The sequence below is a fragment of the Tenrec ecaudatus genome, chromosome 8 (assembly GCF_050624435.1).
Source record: "Tenrec ecaudatus isolate mTenEca1 chromosome 8, mTenEca1.hap1, whole genome shotgun sequence".
NCBI lineage: Eukaryota > Metazoa > Chordata > Mammalia > Afrosoricida > Tenrecidae > Tenrec > Tenrec ecaudatus.
Genome location: NC_134537.1, coordinates 161,214,903 through 161,238,650, shown reverse-complemented (window position 1 = coordinate 161,238,650; position 23,748 = coordinate 161,214,903). Strand labels below are relative to the sequence as shown.

General features: G+C 47.9%; 1 pseudogene; it reads left to right on the top strand.

Annotated features, from left to right (window-relative positions):
- LOC142455580 (pre-mRNA 3' end processing protein WDR33-like) overlaps window positions 1–19,500 on the top strand; it is a 65,667-nt pseudogene extending 46,167 nt beyond the window's left edge.
- Window positions 19,501–23,748: the final 4,248 nt, after the last annotated feature.

Genomic DNA, 23,748 nt, shown 5'->3' with positions numbered 1-23,748 from the left:
TCCAGAGAGTACCAAAGGAGTAAAAAGAGAACCCCCAGAATGAGAGAGAAGATGGTGCCCTGACCTGTGTCCAATGAGGGGCATATATCTAACATCTACAGAGAATTTGCAGACCTCCTCAAGGAAATGACAAGCAACCCAGTTGTAAAAATGGGTAGAGGACACGAACGGACAGGTCATCAGAAAAGATGTGTAAGTGACTAACAAACACGAAGAAATCCTAGGGTCTCTCAGCTGTTTGAGTGATGCAGATCCAAACAACGGGATATCGCCTCACCCCCGCATCATTGGCCTGAGACAGAGTCTTGACTCGTGGTGGCAGTTACATAATCTCCTGTCCACTTGAGCAAAAGGGTGGCATCTAGCCTGCAAGAAGCTCATAACCAGTGAGGCCTCTGTGTGGACATAGTCTTCTGAGGATTCTGGGAACTCCTGCCTTCCGTCCTGGAGGCAGGACAAACACTCTCCCTGTGAGACATTCCTGTTGACAAGCCACATGGAACTTAGCTGATGGAACCTCAGTGCTGAGATGCTTCCACTGCCACTGGATCCGCAAGACCTTCCACCCACTGGCTTGTGATCTTCCTGCATTTGGTGTCACTGCATGTGTTGCATGAGTCTAAAGAGGAATTTATGGACTAATATTGGACATAAGGGCTAATACTGAATCTATGGACTTGATCTGGACTGGGTTGGGATGATTTCTCAATATATAATTACTCTTGTATAAAGCTATTTCTTGTACACATGAGTGTCTATGAATTTGTTTCTCTAGTCCACCCAGACTAACACACGAGGTAAGCTGTTCTTTGGTTTTAAGCAGGCTTAGGGAAAGGGTAGAAGTGATGGCCCTGGATCTATGCATGTAGAAATGGTGGAAATGGCAAATGTTTTCTTCCATGTTTCACTACAACTTAAAAACATGAGGTCCCATCATCCAGTTACTAGGCTTTTCTTTTGTAAGCTAAAAACCTAAACGAACATTTTAAAACAACGTTTCATCTACAAGAACAGTCTGAGGGCCTGATTTAGAGGGGCCTGAACCCTGACTCTGTGACAGGCTGTTAGTGTGACAGTGGCCAACGGAAGCCAAGTCTTCGGTTCTTCCTATGTCAAATTGGGTTCAGAACAGTATCTGTGTCTGAGGTTCCTGGGGTGATTACATGAGATAAATTCTGCACACTCGTTAGCACCATGCCCAGCACACTCAATCTGTGCCAGCAAACAGCATACTTATTCCACTAGTAGGTTTCTCGGGTGGGAAATACCTTAGTTCTTGGCTTCTCATGAAGAAGAATCCACGCCACAGCCTGGTTTGTGAACCAAGTGGGGTTTTATAAAGGATGGAAGCAGTTTCAGGTTTGACAGTCACTGAACACGGGCCACCTTGTAGGACTCACACCCACGTGAGGTAGCCCGAGGCCAGAGAGACTAAGGCAGGGCTGAGCAGGCACAGGACTTGAGCTGAAGGGAAAGAGGGCCGGGGGTCTCAAAGTCAGAGTATTTGAGGCCGTTGGCTGGGAGGCATGGTCGAAAGTACTGGTTGACCGCATTGGCTGAATTAAGCCCACCTGGGCCTAGTTTGGGCTGGCCGGTTAGTCTTTAAGGCTGGCTAAGGACTCACCTGATTCTCTTCCAACCTCCTGTAGGGGGCCTTCAAGCATGGAGAGGGACCATCGCTCTGTCCCTGCCTCTTGCTATCTAACACCACCACCATCGTTTCAAAAGAAGGCACATTTTAACAAGAGGGAAAAGTCTTTTTTTTAAAGAGGCACAACCTCAGCAAAGAACAGTCTTTAAATTAGATACATTTAGCTTTTTGAGAAAGTCCCCATGTGGTCCTCACTGGGGCTCCTTTCCACTAAGAGAAACCTGAGAATCACCGGGTATTTGTGATATTTCTCTTCTTTCTGCTCTACTAAAACCAAACCAGACAGACCCACAACCACCAGGTCACTACTCATGACGACCCTCTAGACAGGGCATAAGGGTCTCTCTGAGTTCCTGAGACTGTAACTCTACCGAAAGCCTCATTTTTCCCCTGTGGGGCTGCTGGTGGTTTTGAACTGCTGACCTTGTGGCTCTCACTCCAACATGCAACCACTACGCCACCAGGGCTCCTCTAACAGTCATTGCTTTTGTGATTCTTAGCACCCTTGATTAGCAGCAAGCCCTCAGTGTCCTTGGGCCTACGGCCAAAAGTGCGTGACAAATCAGATGCCCTTAGTGGCCACTGCCCTTGACCAGTGCACCTTGACCCTCAGGTGGGCTATCCAGAGCTGCCACGGGAAGGAAAGCCATCTCCACACTCCTCCCTGCCCCCTGCTGGTGAGGAGAGGGGGAAGCCACACGTGCAGTAAACTGAGGCCCTAGGAGCCTGCCCTTGGGTCCAGAGCGCTCACCGTCCCTGCGGTGCCCTCCTGTCAAGGCCAGTGTGTGGGCCCCTCACACAACTGGTTTCTGTGCTTCCTGCCACTGCCACGCCAGCTGGCCTTTGGCTACTTCAGAGGCAGCCATTGGAGGAGAGACATGTTTGGGGAGACCTCTGCTAACTACTTAGTCTCTCTGGCTGACACTGTTGGGAGTTGGGTGGTAGAAGCAGCAATGCTGAGAGCCAAGACAGCAGCAGAGAGCCGCACCTGGAGGGAAACCCATTCAGAGTCAGGATGAGCAAGCAACTTCATCTCTGGGGCCTTTGTTTAACTCAGTGGTTCTCAATCTTCCTAATACAGCGAACCTTTCATATAGTTCCTCATGTGGTGGTGACCCCCAACATAACATTATTTTTGTTGCTACTTCATCACTGTCATTTTGCCACTGTGATGAACTGGGGGACCCCTGTGAAAGGGCCGTTCGATGCCCAGGTTGAGAACCGCTGGTTTAATTTTTCTGTAAAATATGAACAATCTTTATGATTTTCATTGTGGGGAAGGGATTTGTATACTCAAACATCTGTCATGTCAGCCATGTTTACACGTAACTACAAGTCGGTGGCATTGGCTACATTTACCTGGCTGTGCGATCAATTCACCTTTCTTCACAAAACTGTGCCCCGTAAGCAACGCACACCCTGAAGCACTCCTATCTACCTCGATGTGGTGAAGTCAGACAAGCAATAATTACAGGAACTCACATTTTAGGGCACCAAAAGAGCCCTGGTGGCGTAGTGGTTACGTGCTGGGCTGCGGTCCACGTGGTCGGCAGTTCTAAACCATCAGCAGCTCCTTGGGAGAAAGACTGGGCTTTCTACACGTCAAAAGTGACAGTCTCTGAAACGCACGGGGTAGGAGGGTGGGTGGAGTGTGTGTGTGTGTGTGTGTGTGATGCTGAATCAGCAGGGACTTGATGGCAGCGAGGGTTTTTTAGTTGTTTAGCTTAAAGATGAGTCCGCTTGGGTGTCCTTTGCAGGGTATTTATGAGTCAGACTTGGCTCACCAACAGTGGGTTTGGGTTTTGTTTTTGTCTTTGAGAAAGAAGAATGCACATTTACAAATACAAAACGACATATGAAAGTAAATATTTATTTAGGAGGGAAGAAGTCACAACAAATCACAATTTAAAAATGAAACCGATACTATAAACACCACAAAATTCAGAATGATGTCCTATTTTGCTGGTTAAAAAAAATAAACCTTACAATGTTTTGAAAGTGATGGCAACATATGCAGAAATGTGATACATGGTTTGTTATAAGAGCCCCCAACAAAATTATATATATATAATTATATATAATACATATATATTATGTAACATAAAATAAATATATATTTATATATAAAGACATAATTAAACTAGTAAAAAACAAAACAAACTCACTGCCATTGACAGTTTCTGAGACAGTAACTTTTTTAATAAATATAAAACTTTGCCCCTAAATATCCTACCATATTCATGGATATGTTTCCAGCAGTGACACAGGCCCATGTTCTCTGTCAACCCTGTCTATTGTTATAGGCCTCCTCCTACTCTCCCTCCTATACCCGTTCAGCCTGCGTGTCCATGCGCCTGTTTGCACACCACGCGTATGGCAGGATGGTGCACACGACAGGATTCCTCTTCAGTGTCTGTAGCCAGCACTCCTCTCCCGCCTCGTCATCGGCTTGCCCACCTCCTCCCTGTAGTGCAGGACCTTCCCCTTCATCCCGGGAACGGGTGCAAAGGAAACGCAGATACAGTTGGGGATTTTGTTCCAAAGACGACCCAAGCCTTGCTTGCAGAGTGGAGCTCTGAGATGGTAAGTCTCACGGAGCGGGGGGAAAAGGGGGGGTTGCTAGGAGAGGAGCCTGCAAGCAGGCAGAACGGAAACAAGCCCTACCGTCGGCACTCCCAAGCACCATCACAACTGGGGAGCATCGGCAGCAGAACCCCGGTACTCCACCAACTGCCGCAGTACTTGACCTGATCGGATTTCGATGCGATATGTCGAGAACGTTTTGCATGGGAGCGCGAACAAAACATGGGAATCCGACCGGACGCACGTGTTTTTTGTCAACAAAAGCAGTTCCTGTTTCCATCACTTGTGTTAGTTGGCATTGTTAGCACGTGCTGTTTAAACCTTTTGCGGCTGTGTTTCAAGTAACTATAATTTTCTCAGTTTTTGTGGGTTTTTATACTGCTTTTAGATAAGACAGTTTTTTTTTAAAAAAGTATCATTGTGATAAGGAACTGGTTAATCATGTTATCGGTATTGTTGATGATAATTTAGTGAACCCTTTTAGAAAACTGTTAAGGAAACGCCAACAGCTGACCACATTAGACAGATTTTTTTTTTTTTAGAGAAAGCCAGCCAGGTCCTAGTGAAAAATGGCAACAAGGGAAGAAACTCCTGAGAAGCAGCTCCCAGTTGATTTGATGGAAGCGGATTCCCCTTCCAAACAATGACTCTCTCTCCACCCCTCCTCTCCACATCCGTGTCCACAGATCCAGATCTCATCAGTCTCAAGGTATGGGCCATACTATAGTTCTTAAAAAAAAAAAACTTTTTAAATGTGTTTTTTATTTTAGTTATATTATTTAACTCTGAACTTATTTACTTTGAAATTCCTGTGTAATGTTTTATATAAAAAGTAAGGTTAGAGTAAAAACTTGGTGGTCGAGAACAAACTAATCCGTTTTCAGTTATTTCTTATGAAAAAAATTGATTTGGAACTCGACTACATCGCATCTTGACGCGCCTTCTAGAACGGATTCGTACTGAGATCTGGGGTTCTACTGTAAACAAGTGTCTCCTGCGCTCTCTAGTGAACTGAGAGTATAAGCACCCAAAGAGACCGTGTGGCTGGGGCAGGCCCTCGAGAAGTCGGTCTAATGCAAGACAGCTGATGGGTGTAAGGTTGCCTTGAGAGCTGCCAGCGTGGAGGTGTGTAGGCAGAAGTCGCTGACTTGGCCCGCTGGAAACCTCTTGGGTATACTAGAAGCCTTGAGGAAAGTTTTCTTTGTTGCTATTAAGCTGGGTTGGCACCCAGGCTTGTCTGAAGACATCATGAATCGTGAAACTTAATCGAGACTAAGTTTCTGCCTCCTATCAAATTGGAGGCCTGTATGTACTTAATTAATGTTCTCCATTTCACTTCCATACTTGAACTCTCTGGTTTCTATCTACTGCAGCCGCTACACAGAACTCGCAGACAAAATTCATCCTGAAAGGGTTTATTAAGGAGACTGACAGTGAGAAATGCTCAGAATGCTTGTTTACCTGGACATATTACAAAGTTCCAGGTCTGCTACTAAATGCCCCACTCTGCTGAAAGCCTCATCCCAAAGGTATTCAGCTCCAGCTCTGTGAGTCAGCAAACCAAGCCCCCCTGAATTAAATGTCCAGAGGCACCCACTCCAGTAAGCCTTAGCCTGAAGGCACGCTGGCCCGCTTCTGTGGGTTGGCAAGTCCAACTTCCCCAATTAAGTGCCAGGAGGTACCCCACTCTGCAAGCCAGTCTCCTGCAGCAAATTTTCAACTCCCTCCATGGGTTGGGAAGTCCCACACCCTGGCTCCTGGTTCTGCTGCTGCTCCAATGGTATAGCTGACATCTGGACCTGGGAAGTTCACTGCCCAGAGATCGCGGGTCCAGAGGACATAGCTCCAATCTTGGTTCTTGAGACCCCTCCTCCTGCTTCTCAGGGGACTCATTTTATACACAGCAGGATGCCACTGCAAGGAATCCTGTTCCCAGTTACAGGCAATGGGATCCTATCAGTCTCTTCCCCCACCTTCTTATCAGACCCATGCAGGGAAAGGCTGACTGATGGGAGCTAGAGACATTGGCTAAAAGAATCACATTAAATAATTCCCTGGCCATGCAAGGCCTTCATGTAGCAGTAGAATTAAAATATAGAGCGATAAAGTTTCACTTCCTGCACACGTGCACTGACCATGTGAGATGACATGAGAGCACCATATTCAGGACTGTGTGTGGTTTCTGCCTCACAGTACATGCCACCGACCATGGTTTAGACAATTTCCATTTCCTTTCGGCTCTGTTCCGTACACTGAACATCTCTACTCCACTAGTGCCTGTGAGAAGTTGACCTTATGGACTGCAGCGACGGAACCTACTTGCCCTCTGGCTTCCAGGGGCTTTGGCCAATGGGAGGCACAGACAGGAAATGGGAGTGGTGGGAGGAAAGAGATGGGTGTTTGTTCCTTTGGCTTGGCCGTGGCTCTGTTTCTCCCAGCTCCTGTCTGGGGCCTTCTATAAGCACAGCTCTCACTAGGCTTCCAGTGGCCACCCTCTCTGCCCTTTCGGACCTATGGTTGGCAGGGTCAGTTGCTGTCTCTATGATGCTCCTAGATCTCTTCTTGGTTTCCCTTAATCTCCTGCGCACCTTTGCCAATAGCCCATTATGTTTCCATGTCTCCGACAGTACAAGTGCTTTCCTGCTGGGACCCTGATGGGAGAAGGTGGGGCTTCCTCCTCCCATAAACAATGACAGTCTTAGAAACTCACAGGGGCAGTTCCCCCCTGTCCCATCACTATGAGTCAGCAATGACTGGATGACAGTGAGGGTTTTTTTTTTTTGGGGGGGGGGGGACGACCCTGACTGATAGAGCTGTCACTAGCACCTTCTGTTTGAAAGGTTTGTCTGATTTGCTGGATGTGCCTATGGGAGTCAGCAAGCCTCTGGAGCCTCATTTTGCCCTTTGTTAAGTGAAAATGGGGTACCCCAGTCTTTCTGTGTGCAAGTGAGAGTGTGAGGATGACAGAAGTCAACAGAGGTGCAGCTGTTCTAAAAACTGCTGAAACATACTGCACAAATATGATGACAACTCTCTTTTTTGGCACAGCTCTTCTTGTAACCATTTACCATCATCATGAGGTCATGCCTGCCCTTAGATCTCCTCTGGTCTCGCTCCCCCTGCCCCCTGCCGAGCGCAGGAACCATGACTCTGCCATTGTCTTTAGCCAAGCCATTGTCCTTTCCTGTAGAATCCTGTGTGGCTGAGCGGCAGGACTGTGACCAGAGCGTCCCAGAGTTCTCGCTATTTGTGCCACCCTCCTTGGACAGCGGGCCCCGAGGCTGTGCATCAGCCCTCAGGAGCAGAGCCAGCTCTGACCGTGCAGCCTCTGGGCTGTTTGCTGCCCACAAACCCCACCGAAATGGAGCTGATTGAAACCCAGGGGTGCCGGGATCGCTCTCATGTGAGCAGAGGATGGGTGCGGCCTGGCCCAGCGAGAGCCGGTCTGAATGCAGGCTGCTCTGGGCTCCTGGCAGGAGGAGCATTACCAGCAGGGTATGCGTCAAGTGAGCAGAGACTCCCTCAGAGCCAAGGCAGGAGAGTAGCTGTCCTCACTGCCAAGAGGAGGCACTTTTGACCCACGGCCACTCTGTCGGGCAGGGTAAAATGGCCCCCGTGACTTCCCGAGACTCTCACGCTTCACGGGAATCGGAGGCCTGGTCCATCTTCCTCTTGTAGAGTGGGGGCGGGTGGGGGGTTAAACTGCTGACCTTGTGGTCAGCAATCCAAAGCATCCACACCACACCACTGTGCCACTGCGGAAGACTGTTACTAATATTTTTTTCCTTGTCCGTTTTAAAGCATTAAGTCTCCCGAGGGCTTCTTCTGCGCCCCCTTCACACGTCCTAGTCCACTAGGTGTTCCCACTGGCGCCTCTCCCCATGAGGTCTGACGAGGCAGGGGCCCAAGCTGCCCCTGGGCGGATCAGGGTCAGGAGATCTCTGCCTTCAGTCTCAAAGCAGCCACCAATATCCCAGGTTTTCTTCAAATAATTCTTGGGATGCACTTTAGGGCTCTGACCTGCAGTTGACAGAATCCCGCTTCATGTTTCATTTGAACAAGTTTATTATTTCTCTTTTAAAAAATGTTTCCCACCATGCAGCAGATCCGAACCTTGAGAGGCTTTTTCTCAATCGCTCGCTCACACGGTGGAGAGACGGCAGTGGCTCACTTCTGAGCATCAGTTTCATCTGGAGACGGAAGTAGAGGAGGGATAAGGGGTCCGTGATGGTGCCGGTTAGCTGTGTCACCTTCCAGAACAATCCCAAAGGCCAGGCTATCACTCCCTCATCTGCATGACTTGACCTTCTAGGGTCCAGGCTGGGAGGCTACATGCTCATTAGTAACATGGTCCCCATGGGAAAATCTGGTCTCATTTCAAACTGTGGGAGGCAGTGGGACAAAGACCAGCCACGGGAAATGTCTATCATCAACTACAACCAGATTTGCCAAGTCTGGCAATGGGGTTGGATAAGGTTTGGAAAGGTGGAGTGGGCAGGAGAGGAGAGAAATGGGGGCAGGACACGAGTGTGGCACCTGGGGGCGAAGTTTCAGAGTTACAGGACAAAGGGTGACATGCTGGGTTATCAGAAGTTGGGAACGTGAGCGCTTCCCAGAGCCCCATCTCTGTGGAGAAACTCCGCATTAGGTTCCTCTGTCCGTCTGGTTCTATTTAAAGGAAAACACTGGGTGCATCCCACGCCTGTAAACTTCTCCACAGGGTCCCTGCCATTGGTTCAAGTTAGGGGAGAATGAGTGTGGGACCAGGGCCTTTCGAAAGCTTCCAAATGCAAACCAATCCCACAGACGTGCGGCACTATTGCCTACAGAGAATTGTGTGATAGCCAAGCACTGGGATTTATATTTATCTGTATTTGAGTTTTCATCTGGGCCAAAAGGCAAAGCGGAAAAACCGAACTGCTAAACAAATAAGCTGAACAGCTGCTCAGAATGGATGCGAGGAGGAACCGTGTGAAAGATCATATTCGGGGGTCCACAACACCGGGGCGCCACCAGCCGGGTTCACATCGCCTGGGTGTTTTTCCATGTCTATTTATAACCACCTACCCATTCACACACCAAAAATGCAGGGGACATTCAGCGTCGTTTGCAAATGACAAATGTTCTAGAAAGGATCAGGTTGCAGCCTGTGTGCGCCGTCCACGATTAGCCGTCCTAGCGAAGGGATTCCTCAATGTGCTGAAAGCGGCGTAAGAGGACCTTGGGGAATTCAAAAGTATGAAAACAACATTTTACCGTGTACTTCACGGCAACAACATTTTCTGAAGCGCCAGCCCCTTGAAAGGCTCTCTTGGGGTCTAAATATGAACAAGATGCAGCCCCTGGTCCCCAGGAGCTGGCCCTTTTCTGGGGAGGTCCGGATGCCGGACAGACGAACCCTCTGAGAAGGTAGGACCCGCGACTTCGTGGGACTGCTGACAACCTGTTTTAGGCCTTACAATGACAGGGCTTGGGCAGAGCGAGCCCAAAATGTCGAACAAAATCCAAGCCGTATGGAGACCTGACCTCTCGGTGTGAGAGAGTTTGGCGGAATCCCAAGACACCTTTCAAACCTGGAAGTGAAGCCCCTCCAGGAGGTCCCCTTCCAGCCAAACCAGAGGGGACACACAACGCCCATGATGCCGAAGAATGTGCTCCCGAACAATCCGCTACACAAGGCGCAAAGGCAACATCTGACCCCACACGAGGTCCAGAAGGCAGGCGGGGCAGGGGCGACGCAGGGCCAGAAATGCGGACCTCCGGGAGGGCAGAAAGGGGGCTGTTACATGGAGAGGATTGCAAGTGGTGTCACCAACAGACTGTGGATAAACGGTGGCAGGGGGGACCGGCTTTGCCTGAGCCGCAGTGGAATGCCATTTTTAACAATGTCTTAGGCACTTGGTGAGGATGTGAATGTCACGGGCATTTGACTGTTCTTTCTCGGCGTCGTCTTCTCCCTTTTCAGTAACCCAGCCCCCCCCCCCCCCCGTGGTTCCAGAGAAGTAGAGGCTACCTCCTACCTTCAGAAACGGAACGCATGCCCTGGAGTGCCCATCCAGCCTTCGGGCACCGTCATTGGTTCGGGAGTGAGCACGCACTCTCAGACGGACCTATCCAGTGCTTGTGTCAGATGTGAAAGAAGTGTTTTTCGCCTTACAGAAGCTATTTTTGTAACCCTGGGGTGACTCAACCTTAGGATGAGGCTGACATGGTAGAAAGGGAACGAGACAGAAATAAACCAAGTCCCCAAACTATCAGAACATTCCTTACTTAAGCGTGTTCATATTTTTCACTTCTTAGTCACATGAGCCAATGAACTCCTCTCACTGTTTGTAAGTGCGAACTGAGCTTTAAACACATGACCAAAAAGCACCCTAACGGGTGTGCTTCTCAGAGGAGGTGGCATATAGCCCAAAACATGAAAGGTGGGGTGGGGGGGATGTGGACTGGTTCCGATGGAAGCGGACAAGGCAGGTTCCCGGTGGCTGAACAGTTACAAGTGTCTGAATGTGGAATCAGCCTATTTCCCTGAAATAGACTCTGGTCAGATGGTGCGTGAATCGATTATTGCAGGCGACACAGGGAGTATGGTTCTCATCTGGTAGGCCTTGTCTGGAAGAGTATGCTTGGAGATTGCTCCCTTCTTCCTCAAATCCCTCTCTGGGAACCTCTTTGTCCACTTCATTAACACATAACATTGGCTGGTTTAGGGCTCGGTGAGTCCAACGTTACAGCAAACGTAAGACAAAGCCAGAATAGTTCGGTTAAAGAAAAGCAGAGGCTGTTTAGCAAACTACGGCACATTGGGTTGCTCAGACAGACACGGACTCTCTCCCAGAGCTGGAGGCTAGGAGTTCATGCCCCCTCTGGAGCCTCTAGGAAACTCTCCCTCTTTGGCTTTGGCCAAGTCCCAGCTCCGAGCCCTGGGCTTCGTCCCATGGTGTTCTTCTCGTCCCGTCTCTGTCCTCTCCCCCGCTTTCAGGGACACCAGTCATAGGACTTGAGATCTGCCCTCTACCCAGGATGATTTCATCTCAGGATCCTTCCCTAATTGCGTCTGCATCAACTTTCTCTCCAAATAAGGTCACGTTCTGGGGTTCTGGGTGGACCTGTATGTTGAGAGGGATCGTGTCAACTCATTGCACGAATACCCCAAGCCAACGCATGCACCATCGTTTACGCTCATCGGTGCTCTCTCCTGAAGACTTGGTGAGCAGTGTTGGACCCCCACCACCCCACCCCTCCCAGCCTTCCTTCATAATTAGAAGCATTCGTGTATTGAGAACTGAAAAGCCCCCCCCTCCTTGCCACGGCAGTCTTCTCCTTGGCTTCTGACATTGCAAGATTTTTCCAGGTGAGGAAGATAACAAGCGAGAAGGAAGAGTGGGGGGAGGAGACTCACAGCCCCACTCTCCAGATGTAGCGCAATCAAGAGACACCTCTCACAGGTGGGATGTGGCAGGGTTGCCATGGGTGGCCACCCTTTCTCACGGCAGCACTTGCATTCCTACTGCTTCCTTGGGCCACAAGGACAAAAATAGAGGACGTTGTTTTTTCAGTTCTGGCTCACAAACCTGCGCATCACAAAATGAAACGCTGTCCAATCCTGCGCCTTTGCTGTTCAAGGTCATCATTACAGCCAGGGTGTCCGTGCATCTTGTCCAGAGTTTTCCTCTTGGTCGCTGCCCCTCTGCTCCAGGAACTGGCCTCTCCTGGTAACATGTCTAAGGTACTTGGGACAAAGCTTTGCCATTCTTGCTTCTAAGGAACTTTCTGGTTGTCCTTCTTCCAGCGCAGATTTGTTTGCTTGTTTGCTTGTTTTGGCAGTCCATGGTACTGTCAGCGTTCTTCTCCAGCATCATAATTCAAATGCATCCATTCTTCTGCAGTCTTCCTTATTCAATGCCCAACTTTCATGCACCTCTGGGGAATAGGAAATACTGGGTCAGGTACACATTAATCCTCAAAGCGGCCCTCTGCTCTTCAACACTTAGAAGAGGTCTTGTGCAGCAGATTTACCCAACGCGGTGTGTCATTTGATCTCTTGACTGTTCTTCCATGAGCAGTGACTGTGGATCCAAGCAAAACGAAATCCTTGGCAACATCAATCTTTTATCTGCTGGTCTCAATGTGACCCATTGGTCCAGCAGTTGGGATTCGTTTTCTTTCTATTGAGTTGTAATCCACACTGCAACCATTGGTCTTCATCAAGGGCTTCAAGCCCTCCTCACTATCCGCAAGCAAGGCTGTGCCATCTGCATATTGCAGGCTGTTAATAAGCCTTCCTCCAATCCTGATGCCTTGTTCTTCTTCATCTTACCCAAATGCTCTGGTTGTTCAGCATACAGATTGGACAGGACGGTGAGAGGATAAAACCCTGATGCACGCTTTCTTGTTTTTAGCCCATGCAGTATTCCCATGTTCTGTTCCCATAACTGCCTCTTCTTCCATGGACAGGTTCCACATGAGCACAATTAATTGTTCTGGAATTCCCATCCGTCTCAAGGCCATCCACAGTGACACACAGTCAAATGCCCTTAGGGACGCCTAATGATGTGTCTTGACTCGACCCTCCACATGGCTGGGGTAAGGGAGAAAAAGAGCAATGTCCTATTTGCTATGTTTGGGACCCCGAGCCCCACCTTTGAACGTATTCTTTCTATGTTCAGGTCCCTGTAAGTGCATAGTGTAACTCAAATGAAGGTTAGTCTGATCCCTTCAAAGCATTTTGTTTCTGGGCTTAGCTGTGACCTGAAACTGGTCACAGCAACGGAGACAACATTTAGGGCCCAGTCACCTCATTTCTAAGTGTAAGAAATGTAGCGACTAAGCCTTTGACGGGAACCAGGAGAGAGACTTCGGATTGAGGTGCTGCAGAGCGTCATGTCATGCAGTGTGCTCTCTAAATCTAACTGTCCCGTGTGGTTTCATGGCCCCACACATCAAGCCAGTTTGGGGCCAGGATTTCTTAGGGCTTTGGAAGCAAATCAGAGAACATTATCCTTGCTTCGTGCCAATCACGATGCACGCGTGTCTGGCATTCTTGTGCATTTTTCACATCGACACTATTGTTGCTGTGTCCTATTAAGTGGATTCCCAAACCCTCCCGGAGCCGTTCTCGCCTGTCATCTGGGTTCACGATGAGCCCAGAACGACATGACAGCTCGAGAAAACAGCAAGCGCTTCTCTCTCGAGTCACGGTCGGGGCTTGGGATCTCCATGTAAGGAAGATTTCCAGGGAATTGAACATTAGCTAGCTGAGAACTCACGCATCTAAACATCCCTTTCGGGAGTGTTGGGTGAGGGCATCTCTCTGCCTTTGGAAACAGACCAGGAAATGGAATCACGGCGCAGGATCTTCTCATTGAAGTCGCAACATCATCCACCACCTGTTTCCTACAGAGATGCTGCCAGTGGGCAGATGGCTCAATGGACAGGAGTTGAGCGGTGAAGCCCGCGACTGCAGCTGTACCATCTTGGAGAAATGGCTTACGTTTCCAGCCTTGCTTTCCATGGAGACGATCCTGAGAGAGGGTGTTGTGCGTGTTCAATGAGACCATATGTAATCCACACAAACCTTCTGGTAGCATACCTGACAACTAGAATGTGCTCCATATCTGATTCACAACAGAACAAAATGGGCTCTTTTTATAGCCCCACTCCAATGACTCCAAGACTGTTGCTTTCATCGTAAGGACATTGGGTTAGAGGATTTTTTTTTGTTTTTTACATTTTTTGAGGTTGTTTGGTTATGTCTTTGCCACTAGACCTCTTCCAGCCAAGGGGGCCCTGGGGTCACAGGAAGCTCTGCCTACCTTGACTTCCTGACCCTTTGAATTGATTAGATGCCCACTTGTGTCCACACGAAGTAGAAAGAGTTGCAGAGAAGATGGGCTCAGAATGAAAAGGCAAAAGGGATAAGTGAAGAATGAATGAGTGTGACCAGACTGAATAAATGAACTCAGGGAGAGGGGGGGATCTCAGACATGACTCCACACGCCCAAGGGGCTGCCCCGCTGTGTCCTTTTCCAGGGCCTGGGCTTCCTCTGACATGAGTGAAACATCTCAAAGATGCCACTGCGGAAACCTCGGCCCCTCCGACTCCGCACAGCCACAGTCATAAGTCCCTGTGTTCTCCGCCCAAGCAGCCTCTTTCATGTACCGACAATACGTCCGTGAACGCTGCTGAACATCTGACCACACTGGAAACAGACAATGGCTCCCCATTCCTGCGGCTCCGAAGAGATGCTCCCCTGCAGTAATTCTTCTACTTTTCCCATGTACGCCCCTTCCCTCTGCTTAGGGGGCCCTTTCTTAGTTTTACTTAACGCTTTGCTAATGTTGTTTTACCCTTCGATCCTATCAATTCCCAGAGCCTGGTTTTGGCCAACGCCTCCCGTGCGGCTAGGGCATCTCTCGCTGATTCTTGGTCACATGCTAGCTCCTGAAATGGTCGGAAGTCAAGCAGTTTTTTGGGTACTGTGATTCCGTGTGGTAGTCCTTCCATCTTCTGGTGCTGCTTCCTGCTTTGTCTGGCATTGGGCCCTTAGAGTTCTTTAATGCTGCAACTCGAGACTTGGATTTTTCTTCCACTTGTTTGTTTTCAGCTCGAGAAAGGCTAAGCTAGATTCAGAAGAGGACATGGAATGGGGGATAGGTTTAAGATGTCAGACGGAACTTGGCTGAAAGTAGAGAAGACCAGAAAGATATTTAGTTAACTGTGTGTGGAGCATAACAAATTGTAGCTAACATTGCAAAGAATAACAATTTCCAGAGCCCATAAGGAACACATGCATCGAAGGAAATGTCATTGGAACAGAATAAGGAAATGCTGCATTTCGTAGTGGGAGCCAGGGAATAGCGAATTCTTCTGCTTCTGTGGCAAAAAATCGCAGCGGTTCTTGGAGGCAGTTGGACATATACTCCAGATGAACATGGAGAGGTGGTGTTTTTTAAATACCGATGTCTAGACTCCCCTGGGGAGATTCCCATGTAACTAGTCTAGAATAGAGCTCAAACAACTTTTGTTTTGTGAAGTCAGGGGTGAGGACCCCTGGGCTGAACCTGAAACCACCTGAATCCTAGTTGAATCATTCGCCCTCACTGTAACGCAGCCCTTCCTGGGAAGTAGAGATCATCACAGCTACTTTATTTGAACTCACTTTTAAGCAGCTGTGTCTAACGACTCATCTGCGAATAGAACCAATCTGATCATGAGAGTTAAATTAGTTGTGACCTGAAAATATTTAGCTGTGGGTCTCTTTCTGCAAATGAAGTACCTCTTACGATGTGCCTCAAGCTTTTCCCAGTTAGAGAGGGAGTTTAGCCGGTTGCTGTGGGCATGGGGACACTTTGCTGAGCAGTGGCCAGGGGACACTCCTTCACAGGGATGGATGGGCATGGTTTGGGCTTCTGGGCTGCCCTGCTCACCTGTTGGGGAGAAGCAGCAGAGCCTCAGGGAGGCCGAAGGCTGACTCAGTAGCTCAGTGAAAACAAACCGGAGAGGCCTGGATACATCTGTTTCTTCCATTCTGAGATGTGGTTGTTGTTGTTGTTAGCTGCCGTAGAGCTGGCTCTCAAGTCATGATGAACATCCAGATAAAACTCTACCTGGTCTCCCGCCATCCCATGATGGCGGATCGTGGATCAAGCTGTTGTGATAGACTGCCTGTCTGCAGCAGATGACCAGGTCTTCTGACCTAGTCTAATGTGGAAGCTCTGCTGAAGCCTGCCCAGTGTCACAGCATTTAGGAAGCCTGCGCTGACCATCAGGTAGGGGCTGCAGGTGAGGAACACAGGTCACAGGGTGGGACAGCAGGTCTCCACATGGCAGGCAAGACTTGAGGACCCATGTGCCGTCAGATCTGTTCTGCTCCTGGTGGCACTGTTTCGGTGGCTATTCGGTGTCGTCTGATCCACTCCCCCTCAGGGCGACCCTCTGCAGGAAGCATTGTTGGGTCCTGCCCCCTCCTGACAGCGCTCTGAAGTTTGAGCCCCTGGTTGCAGTCACCGTGTCTGCTCATTTCATTGAGGGCCTTCCTCTTTGCCGCCGACCCTTGGCTCTACCAAGTGTGACGACGTCCTTCTCCAGGGTTGGGGCTCTCCCGATAACACGTCTGAGGTCTTGTTATCCTTGATTCTAAGGAGTATTGCGTCTGTATTTCTTCCAAGACAGATTTGTTTGTTCTTCTGGCAGTGGGTGATGTTTTCAATAGTCTTGGCCAGCACCGTAATTTATTTATTTAAAAAATAATTGTTTTGCTGACATGATTCACATACCATACGATGCAGTAGTCTAAATGTATTCAAGGCTTGTGCAGACATCACCACCATCAATTTTGGGATATTTTCTTCATTCTTTTACTCGTTATTATGAGCTCTCCATTTCCCCCAAACTCTGTTGTCATAACCCTAAGAAACTTAATTCAGTTACTCTCTTTATAGATTTGCCTATTCTGGATTTCATATGCCGAAAAAGCATACCAGCCCCCCCCCAAAAAAACCCCAACAACAATAGCAAAATAAAAGAGAAAAACATCAATTAAAAAGAAAACAGAAAATAATTGAAACAAGAACAAATTTAAAATGGTTCAAAAGGAAGAAGAAACAATAAGATGTTACATTTTAACCTGACTACATCTGCACTGGTCTACTTGCCAATGTCTCCTCTCTGGTGTCAAGGTTACTCCCATGCCTGGTCCACAGTCAGCAAGGATTCACCTGAGGCTTAATCTGAGAGGGGGCTCTGCACATGGATTTGGGGCTTTCATTGTCATCCATACCCCTCTGCAAAACGGGGTGCTCAGAATTTAATCTCTCATAGCATTCTCTCCGTTGGTCTTGGATTTTGCTCTTTACAATCCTTGGATCACCTCAGGCTGGTGTGCTGCTTCCATGTGGACGTAGCTGACACTTCACTCAGAAGGCTGCTTATTCTGAGACAAGCCTCGAAGACTGCAGAGGCTATTCTTTTTGATAGCCACTGTCTGATTTCATCACCCCACTTTGTTATAGCACCCGCATCTTCAGAGGTCAATCCATGAGGGCAAGTACCAAGTAGGACCACATCCTATGAAATAGTTGTTCTGAGATTAGGGCTATGATTAAGCACATTCTCAAAATCCATGCATAGTATCTGTGGTTTATGTATATTCTTGTCTACTTTAAAGACATCGTTATCGGTTTATTGGTGTACATGATAAATTATTCCTGTGGGGCGTATGGTTATTCTAAAGATAGTATCATTGATTTAGCCAATGGTATAGAGTTTGAAATACTGCTGAGAAAAGGAACCTAAACACGTGTAGGACATAGATTTAAAGCAAAAATACATGGATCATTGACTTGTACAGACTTAAAACACAAGGATTGGCAATAGGACAAAACTTTGAATAACATTCGTTTACAAAGATAGACCCAAGCCTGCTGGACTAAGACATGATAGAAAAAGCGAAGAGAGCATGACGATAGCAACTGTACAGTAGTCTTAAGTGGCCATTAACAGGACACCCTCAAAGTAAGAGATTTGAACCAGAGTCCAGAGGCGTCCAAATCCATCATCTGGGGGAACTGTCATCTGTTTCTTCTCATGCTAGGGTGTTTCAGTCTTAAATCCAAGGGAGTATTACTGTTTCTTTAATTTGCTACAGGTGTTTAAGGTGACCTCCAGTTTGCTTAGTGGAGTTTCCAAATCAGAGATTCTTCTGGTGTGGGCTATGAAGGATGTTGTACCCCTCTGAAGGACAGAGTCTAAAGTCTCCATTGTTTTTAACTCGTGGCCTCGGTCTCCAAGGGTGGGGAGGCCAGCACCATCATTTAAAAGTATCACTTCTTCAGCCTTCCTTATTCATGGTCCGCCTTTCACATTCTGATGAGGTGTATGGAGACACCAAGGCGAGGGTCAGAGCACCTCGGTCCTCAAACTGACGTCCTTGAAGAGGTCTTGGGCGGCAGATGTGTCCAGTGGAGTACATTCATGGGCCTCTGGACCGCTGTTTCCATGAGCATTTCTATGGATCCAAGCAAATATGCAGTTTGTTTTTCTTTTCTTCCTTTCTCTCTCTCTCTCTCTCTCTCTCTCTCTCTCTCTCTCTCTCTCTCTCTCTCTCTCTCTCTCTTTCTTCTTCTTCTTCTTCTTCTTAATTGGGAATTGATGCATAAATCATATCATTCCATGGTTCAATCACACCCAGGAGAATTGTACATTTGCTAGCATAATCAGTTCCCAAACATCTTTCTTCACAGACTCCCTGACATCGCCGCCCCCGCTACACACACACACACACAAAATACTGGGCCCCTTCCCCTGGAATCCCTTATTCTACTTGCTATCTCTATTGGTTCTTCCATCCTGGGTTTCATATACCAAAAATGAAAAAAACATATAACACGACTTCATGAGGGTGGCCCCCAAGGACCTAACTCCTCACAAAATGCCATTATGGACAACTCCAATTTCCCTCTGTTTGTCACGATGCTGTCTGGGAGGAGTTTTGCTTTCTTTTTGTGGAAGGCTGTGTCCTTTCACTTCTGCCACTCAGCATTTGACGTCCACTTTATTCTCAGCAAGGAAGCCTGTGTCCTCTGCGTATCGCAGATAGCTGGAGGGCCTCCCGTCCATCCTGATGTAGCTCAGATTCTCGGAGTGTTTGCTCAGCACTCAGGTTGAATAAGTAGGGTGAAAAGATCAAATCCTAGTACAAGCCTTTCCTGATTTTAAATCTGGATGCATTCCCTTATTCTGTCAGAATGCCTGCCTTGTTGTCTATACAGGTTCCTCATGAGCAGAGTGAATTGTTCTGGAATTCCCATTTCCCCCCAATGTTATCCATGGTTCATCAAAACCCACACAGTCGAATGACTTTGCATAGTCAGTCAAGCACAAGTAAGCATCTTTCTAGGATCCTGTGCTTTCAGACACGCTCCATCGGACATTAGCAATAGCAGATCTCCTTCTGTGGCCTCTTCTGAATCAGGTGTGAACTTTTGCTAACTCCCTGTCTATGTACTCTTTTTTAAATTTAGTTTTTATTTTCAGGCAGGGGTTTGCCTATTAGAACATCATTTTTGTAACCCACAAGTTTAACAACTTCACCCTACCAATAACTTGCCCCTTCCCCTCCTCTGCCCTCTCCATCTCCTTCTTTTAGGAAATTCTCTTCCCCCTCATGAACTACATCTATAACCTGTACATCTATTACCTGTACATCCGAGCACCTCTGCTTCATTCCATCCCCGCCCCTCCCTTCTGCTCCCATGCCTGTTAGCCACCAAAATCTGCCTCTTAGGGAATGAGACATTTATTATTCTTTTTTGGTAACAATGGTCTCATACAGCATTTGTCCTTTGGTGATTGACCCTTCAAATCCACCCAAGGTCATGAGTTGTGGCACAGTCCATTCTTATGCTTTAGGAAAGTGTGGGATTCCATTGTGTGCACTCAGCAGAGCCTGGTTCTCCTTTCTCCCACTGCTGGGCGTGTCAGCTGTATTGTGACTACCCATTGCAACTCCTGTTGAATTGCCTTCAGCAGACGTTGACTTGCTGTGACATGAAGAACAGTGTTTGATGATTTCCACATACTGTTGGGGCACTTTTCTTTGGAATGGGCACTGGTGCCAAGCTCTTCCTGATGGTTGGCCGCATCTTTCAAAGTTCTTGGCATAGGCTGGTGAGTGCTTCCATGTGGCATCAGGAAAGAACTGCCCTGTCGCTTTACTAGGGAGCCTTGGTGGCGTAGTGGTTTTGGTAGCTGCCAGATCAGCAGTTCAAAACCACCAGCTGCTTCTCAAGAGGAAGATAGGGCTTTCTACTTCCGTTAAGAGTCACAGTCTCAGAAACTCACAAGTTCAGTTCCACCCCCCCCCATAGGGTCACTATGAGTTGGCACCCACTCGCTAGCAGTGAGTTTGATTTTTCAGAGTTATAGCTTGACTGTTGTTGAAGTGTTATGGGAACAAATTGCTAAGTCTTTTCTCCAGCAGAGTCGCTGGTGTGTTTGAACCACTAACCTTCAATTAGGAGTCACCAGGGCTCCTTTCTTTTCTTTTTTTCTTTTTAAATTGGGGGCTCATACAACTCTTATCACAGTCCATACATGCATCCATTGTGTCAAGCACATTTGTACATTTGTTGCCATCATCATTCGCAAAACATTTGCTTTCTAATTGAGCCTTGGTATCAGTTCCTTATGTCCCCCTCCCTCCTGAACCCTTGATAATTTATAAATAATTATTATTTTTTATGTCTTATACTGTCCAATGTTTCTCTTCACCCACTTTCTGTTGTCCGACCTCCAGGGAGGAGGTCATATGTAGAGCCCTGTAATCAGTTCCCCCTTTCTCCCCACTTTCCCCTTTCCTTCCTGGTATCTCTACTCTCATTATTGGTCCTGAGGGGTTTATCTGTCCTGGATTCTCTGTGTTATCTGTTCCCAGAACTTATCTGTACTAGTGTACATCCTGTAGCCTAGCCAGATTTGTAAGGTAGAATTGGGATCATGATGGGGGGGAGGGGGAGAAGCATAAAAGAACTAGAGGAAAGTTGTACATTTCATCATTGCTGCATTGCACCCTGACTGGCTCATCTCCTCCCTGAGACCCTTCTGTAAGGGGGTGTCCAGTTGCCTACAGATGGGCTTTGGGTCCCCACTCTGCACTCCCCCTCATTCACAATGATATGATTTTTTGTTCTTTGATGCCTGATACCCCATCCCTTCGACACCTCGTGATCACACAGGCTGATGTGCTTCTTCCATGTGGGTTTTGTTGCTTCTCAGCTAGATGACCGCTTGTTTATCTTCATACCTTTAAGACCCCAGGGCTCCTTTCTAAGGTCTCAGAGAATGTCCTGTTAATTTCATAACCGCTGTGTGAATATTTTGAAACCCCTCCACGTGCATGTGCAGTGCGCTTGCTCAGGGGCATCCAGTGGGTCCCACGACAGGACATACGCACTGCCCTCGCCTGAGCCAAGCCCACGGTTGCGTTGCTTGGGCCAGTGGTTGCAGCCATTGCATAAATCCTGAGGACTGAGGGGCTTATTTCTCACCTTATGAAGCATGACGTCCTTCCCCAGAGATTGGTCTCTCCAGATAAAATAGCCAAAGTATGTGAGACAAAGTCTCACCATTTTCAATTCTAAGGAACAATCTGGCTGTTCTTCTTTCTCTTGGCTGCCTACAGTCAACATTCGTCACCAACACCTAATTGGAACACATCTATCCTTGTGTTGTTAGGTGCCACTGAGTCGGTTCTGACCCATAGCAACCCGATGTACACAGAGCGAATCACTGCCTGGTCCTGCACCCCTCCCCGTTGTTCTTGTTCGATCCCACTGCGATAGCCCCGGCGTCAACTCATCCTGCTGAGGACCTTACGCTTTTCCTCTGCCCTTTCCCTTTCCCAAGCACGATGCCCTTCTCCAGGGACCGCTCTGCGCACGGAGTCTGCAAATAAGTAAACCCACTCGGACAGTTCTGAACGATTAGAACGGTCATGACATTTTCCCAAGCACATGGGACGGTGTCTCATCATCCTTGCCTCTAGGGAGCATGCTGGTTGTGCTTCTTCCAAGACAGACCCGTTTGTTCTTTTGGTGGTCCGTGGAACTTTCAATGTTCTAAACCAACATCGTACTTCAAAGGCATTGATTTTCCTTGGGTCGTCCTTATTCAAGGTCTAATTTGTACATTCCCAAGAGGAGATTGAAAAATATCATGGCTTGGGTGTTTTATAGCAGCTATCTAGTCAGACAATTAATTACATAATGCTTTCTTTATGTAGTGTTCAATATTCTTCATATCCAGACTCATTTGAAGACTGAATTACCTTCTGCCATTGGAAGGGGTATAGAATATTAACATGGCACACGACTTTTATAGGATGAACTTATGATCTTGATCTTTTGAGCAGGTTCTGAGCTGTCACATTGGGTTTCCTTATTCACATTTTCTATCTTGTTAAACCCCTAGTCTCGTTTTCCCCCCTCAATTGAATTACCTAACTCCTGGAATTAAATAAATGTTCTTAAAAATCTGCCAGGAGCATGTGAATGAGGGGGAATGCACTGTGGAGACCCAAAGCCCATCTGTAGACAATTGGACATCCCCTAACAGAAGGGTCACAAGGATGAGATGAGCCAGTCAGGGTGCAGCAGAGCACCGATGAAACACACAACTTTCCTCTGGTTCTTTAATGCTTCCTCTCCCCCACTGTCATGACCCCATTCTACCTTAAAAATCCAGCTAGATCAGAGTATAAACACAGGTACAGATAAGAGCTGGAACACAGGGGATCCAGGACAGATAACCCCCTGGGGATCAATAGTGAGAGTAGTGATCCCAGGAGGGAAAGGGGACAGTGGGGGAGAAAGGGAGAACTGGTCACAATGATCTACCTATCACCCCCTCCCAGAGGGACAAACAACTGAAAAGTGGGTGAAGGGAGACATTGGTCAGTGTGGGTGGGTGGGGAGGGAGGAAATGAGCTGGTACCAAGGGCTCAAGTAGAAAGAAAATGTTTTGAAAACGATGATGGCAACATATATACAAATATGCTTGACACAGTAGATGGATGGATGGATTGTGATAAGAGCTGTACAAGCCCCCGAAAAAATTATTTAAAAAAAGAGAAAACATCCGTCAGGAGCATTTGATAAAAGAGTTGTTCTGAAGCCCAAGAAAAATTCACGTATTAGACAAGAACGGGCTACGCGAACCTCCCCCAAATCTAGAAAAATCTAAGCTTTCTTCTGAGAAATGTGGCAGTTCTTTTGGTTTTTTTTTTTTTGCATTTTATCAAATTGGAAGTCTTTGGCAGGGAAGTCGCTTTCTGTTTCAAGGCTGGAAGACTCTGTAACATTACAAAGACTGGATGACAGGGACGGCTGCCAGCCTCCCGGGAGCCCCCACTCAGCAGTGTGTGGTCGCCCCCAAGGAAAGCGAGACAAACATCCCAGGCCCGTGCCTGTGGGGTCCTTTCTGCTTCAGCAGCCCTGTGTGTCCAAAGCAGAACCGCTGCTTCGGGTGTCCTTGGCGGTCATTTCTATGGACACACATTGTCCGCTCGCTCTTTCCTGGCAGTGCCGGGTGGATTTGAACCCTCAACCTTGAGAGTAGTCACTGAGGGCAGACCAATCCCTTATGGAGAGATTCTGTCGAAGACTAAGTTCACACACTGGGATGTGAAGGCTGTCAGACTAAAAACCAACCACTGCTTCCAGCTGGAGGGACCAGGGGGCTTGGTTGTCAATGTCTGAGGTGGATTTTAAGATGCATCCTGTCCAAGGTGTGAATCTTGAAAGAACACTTGGGGCAGGGAGGTAGGAATAAGACCAGAATGTCCTGTTTGGGGATGGGAGAGAGGGCAGAGGAGAGTCTGGAGTCATTATGGTTTAGAGATGCCCTTACAGGAGAGCCCGGTACTCAACTGCATCGGTACACGGGATAATCGGATTTCCACACGAAATGTCGAGAAAATTTTGCATCGGAGCTCAAACAAAACATCGGAATCCAA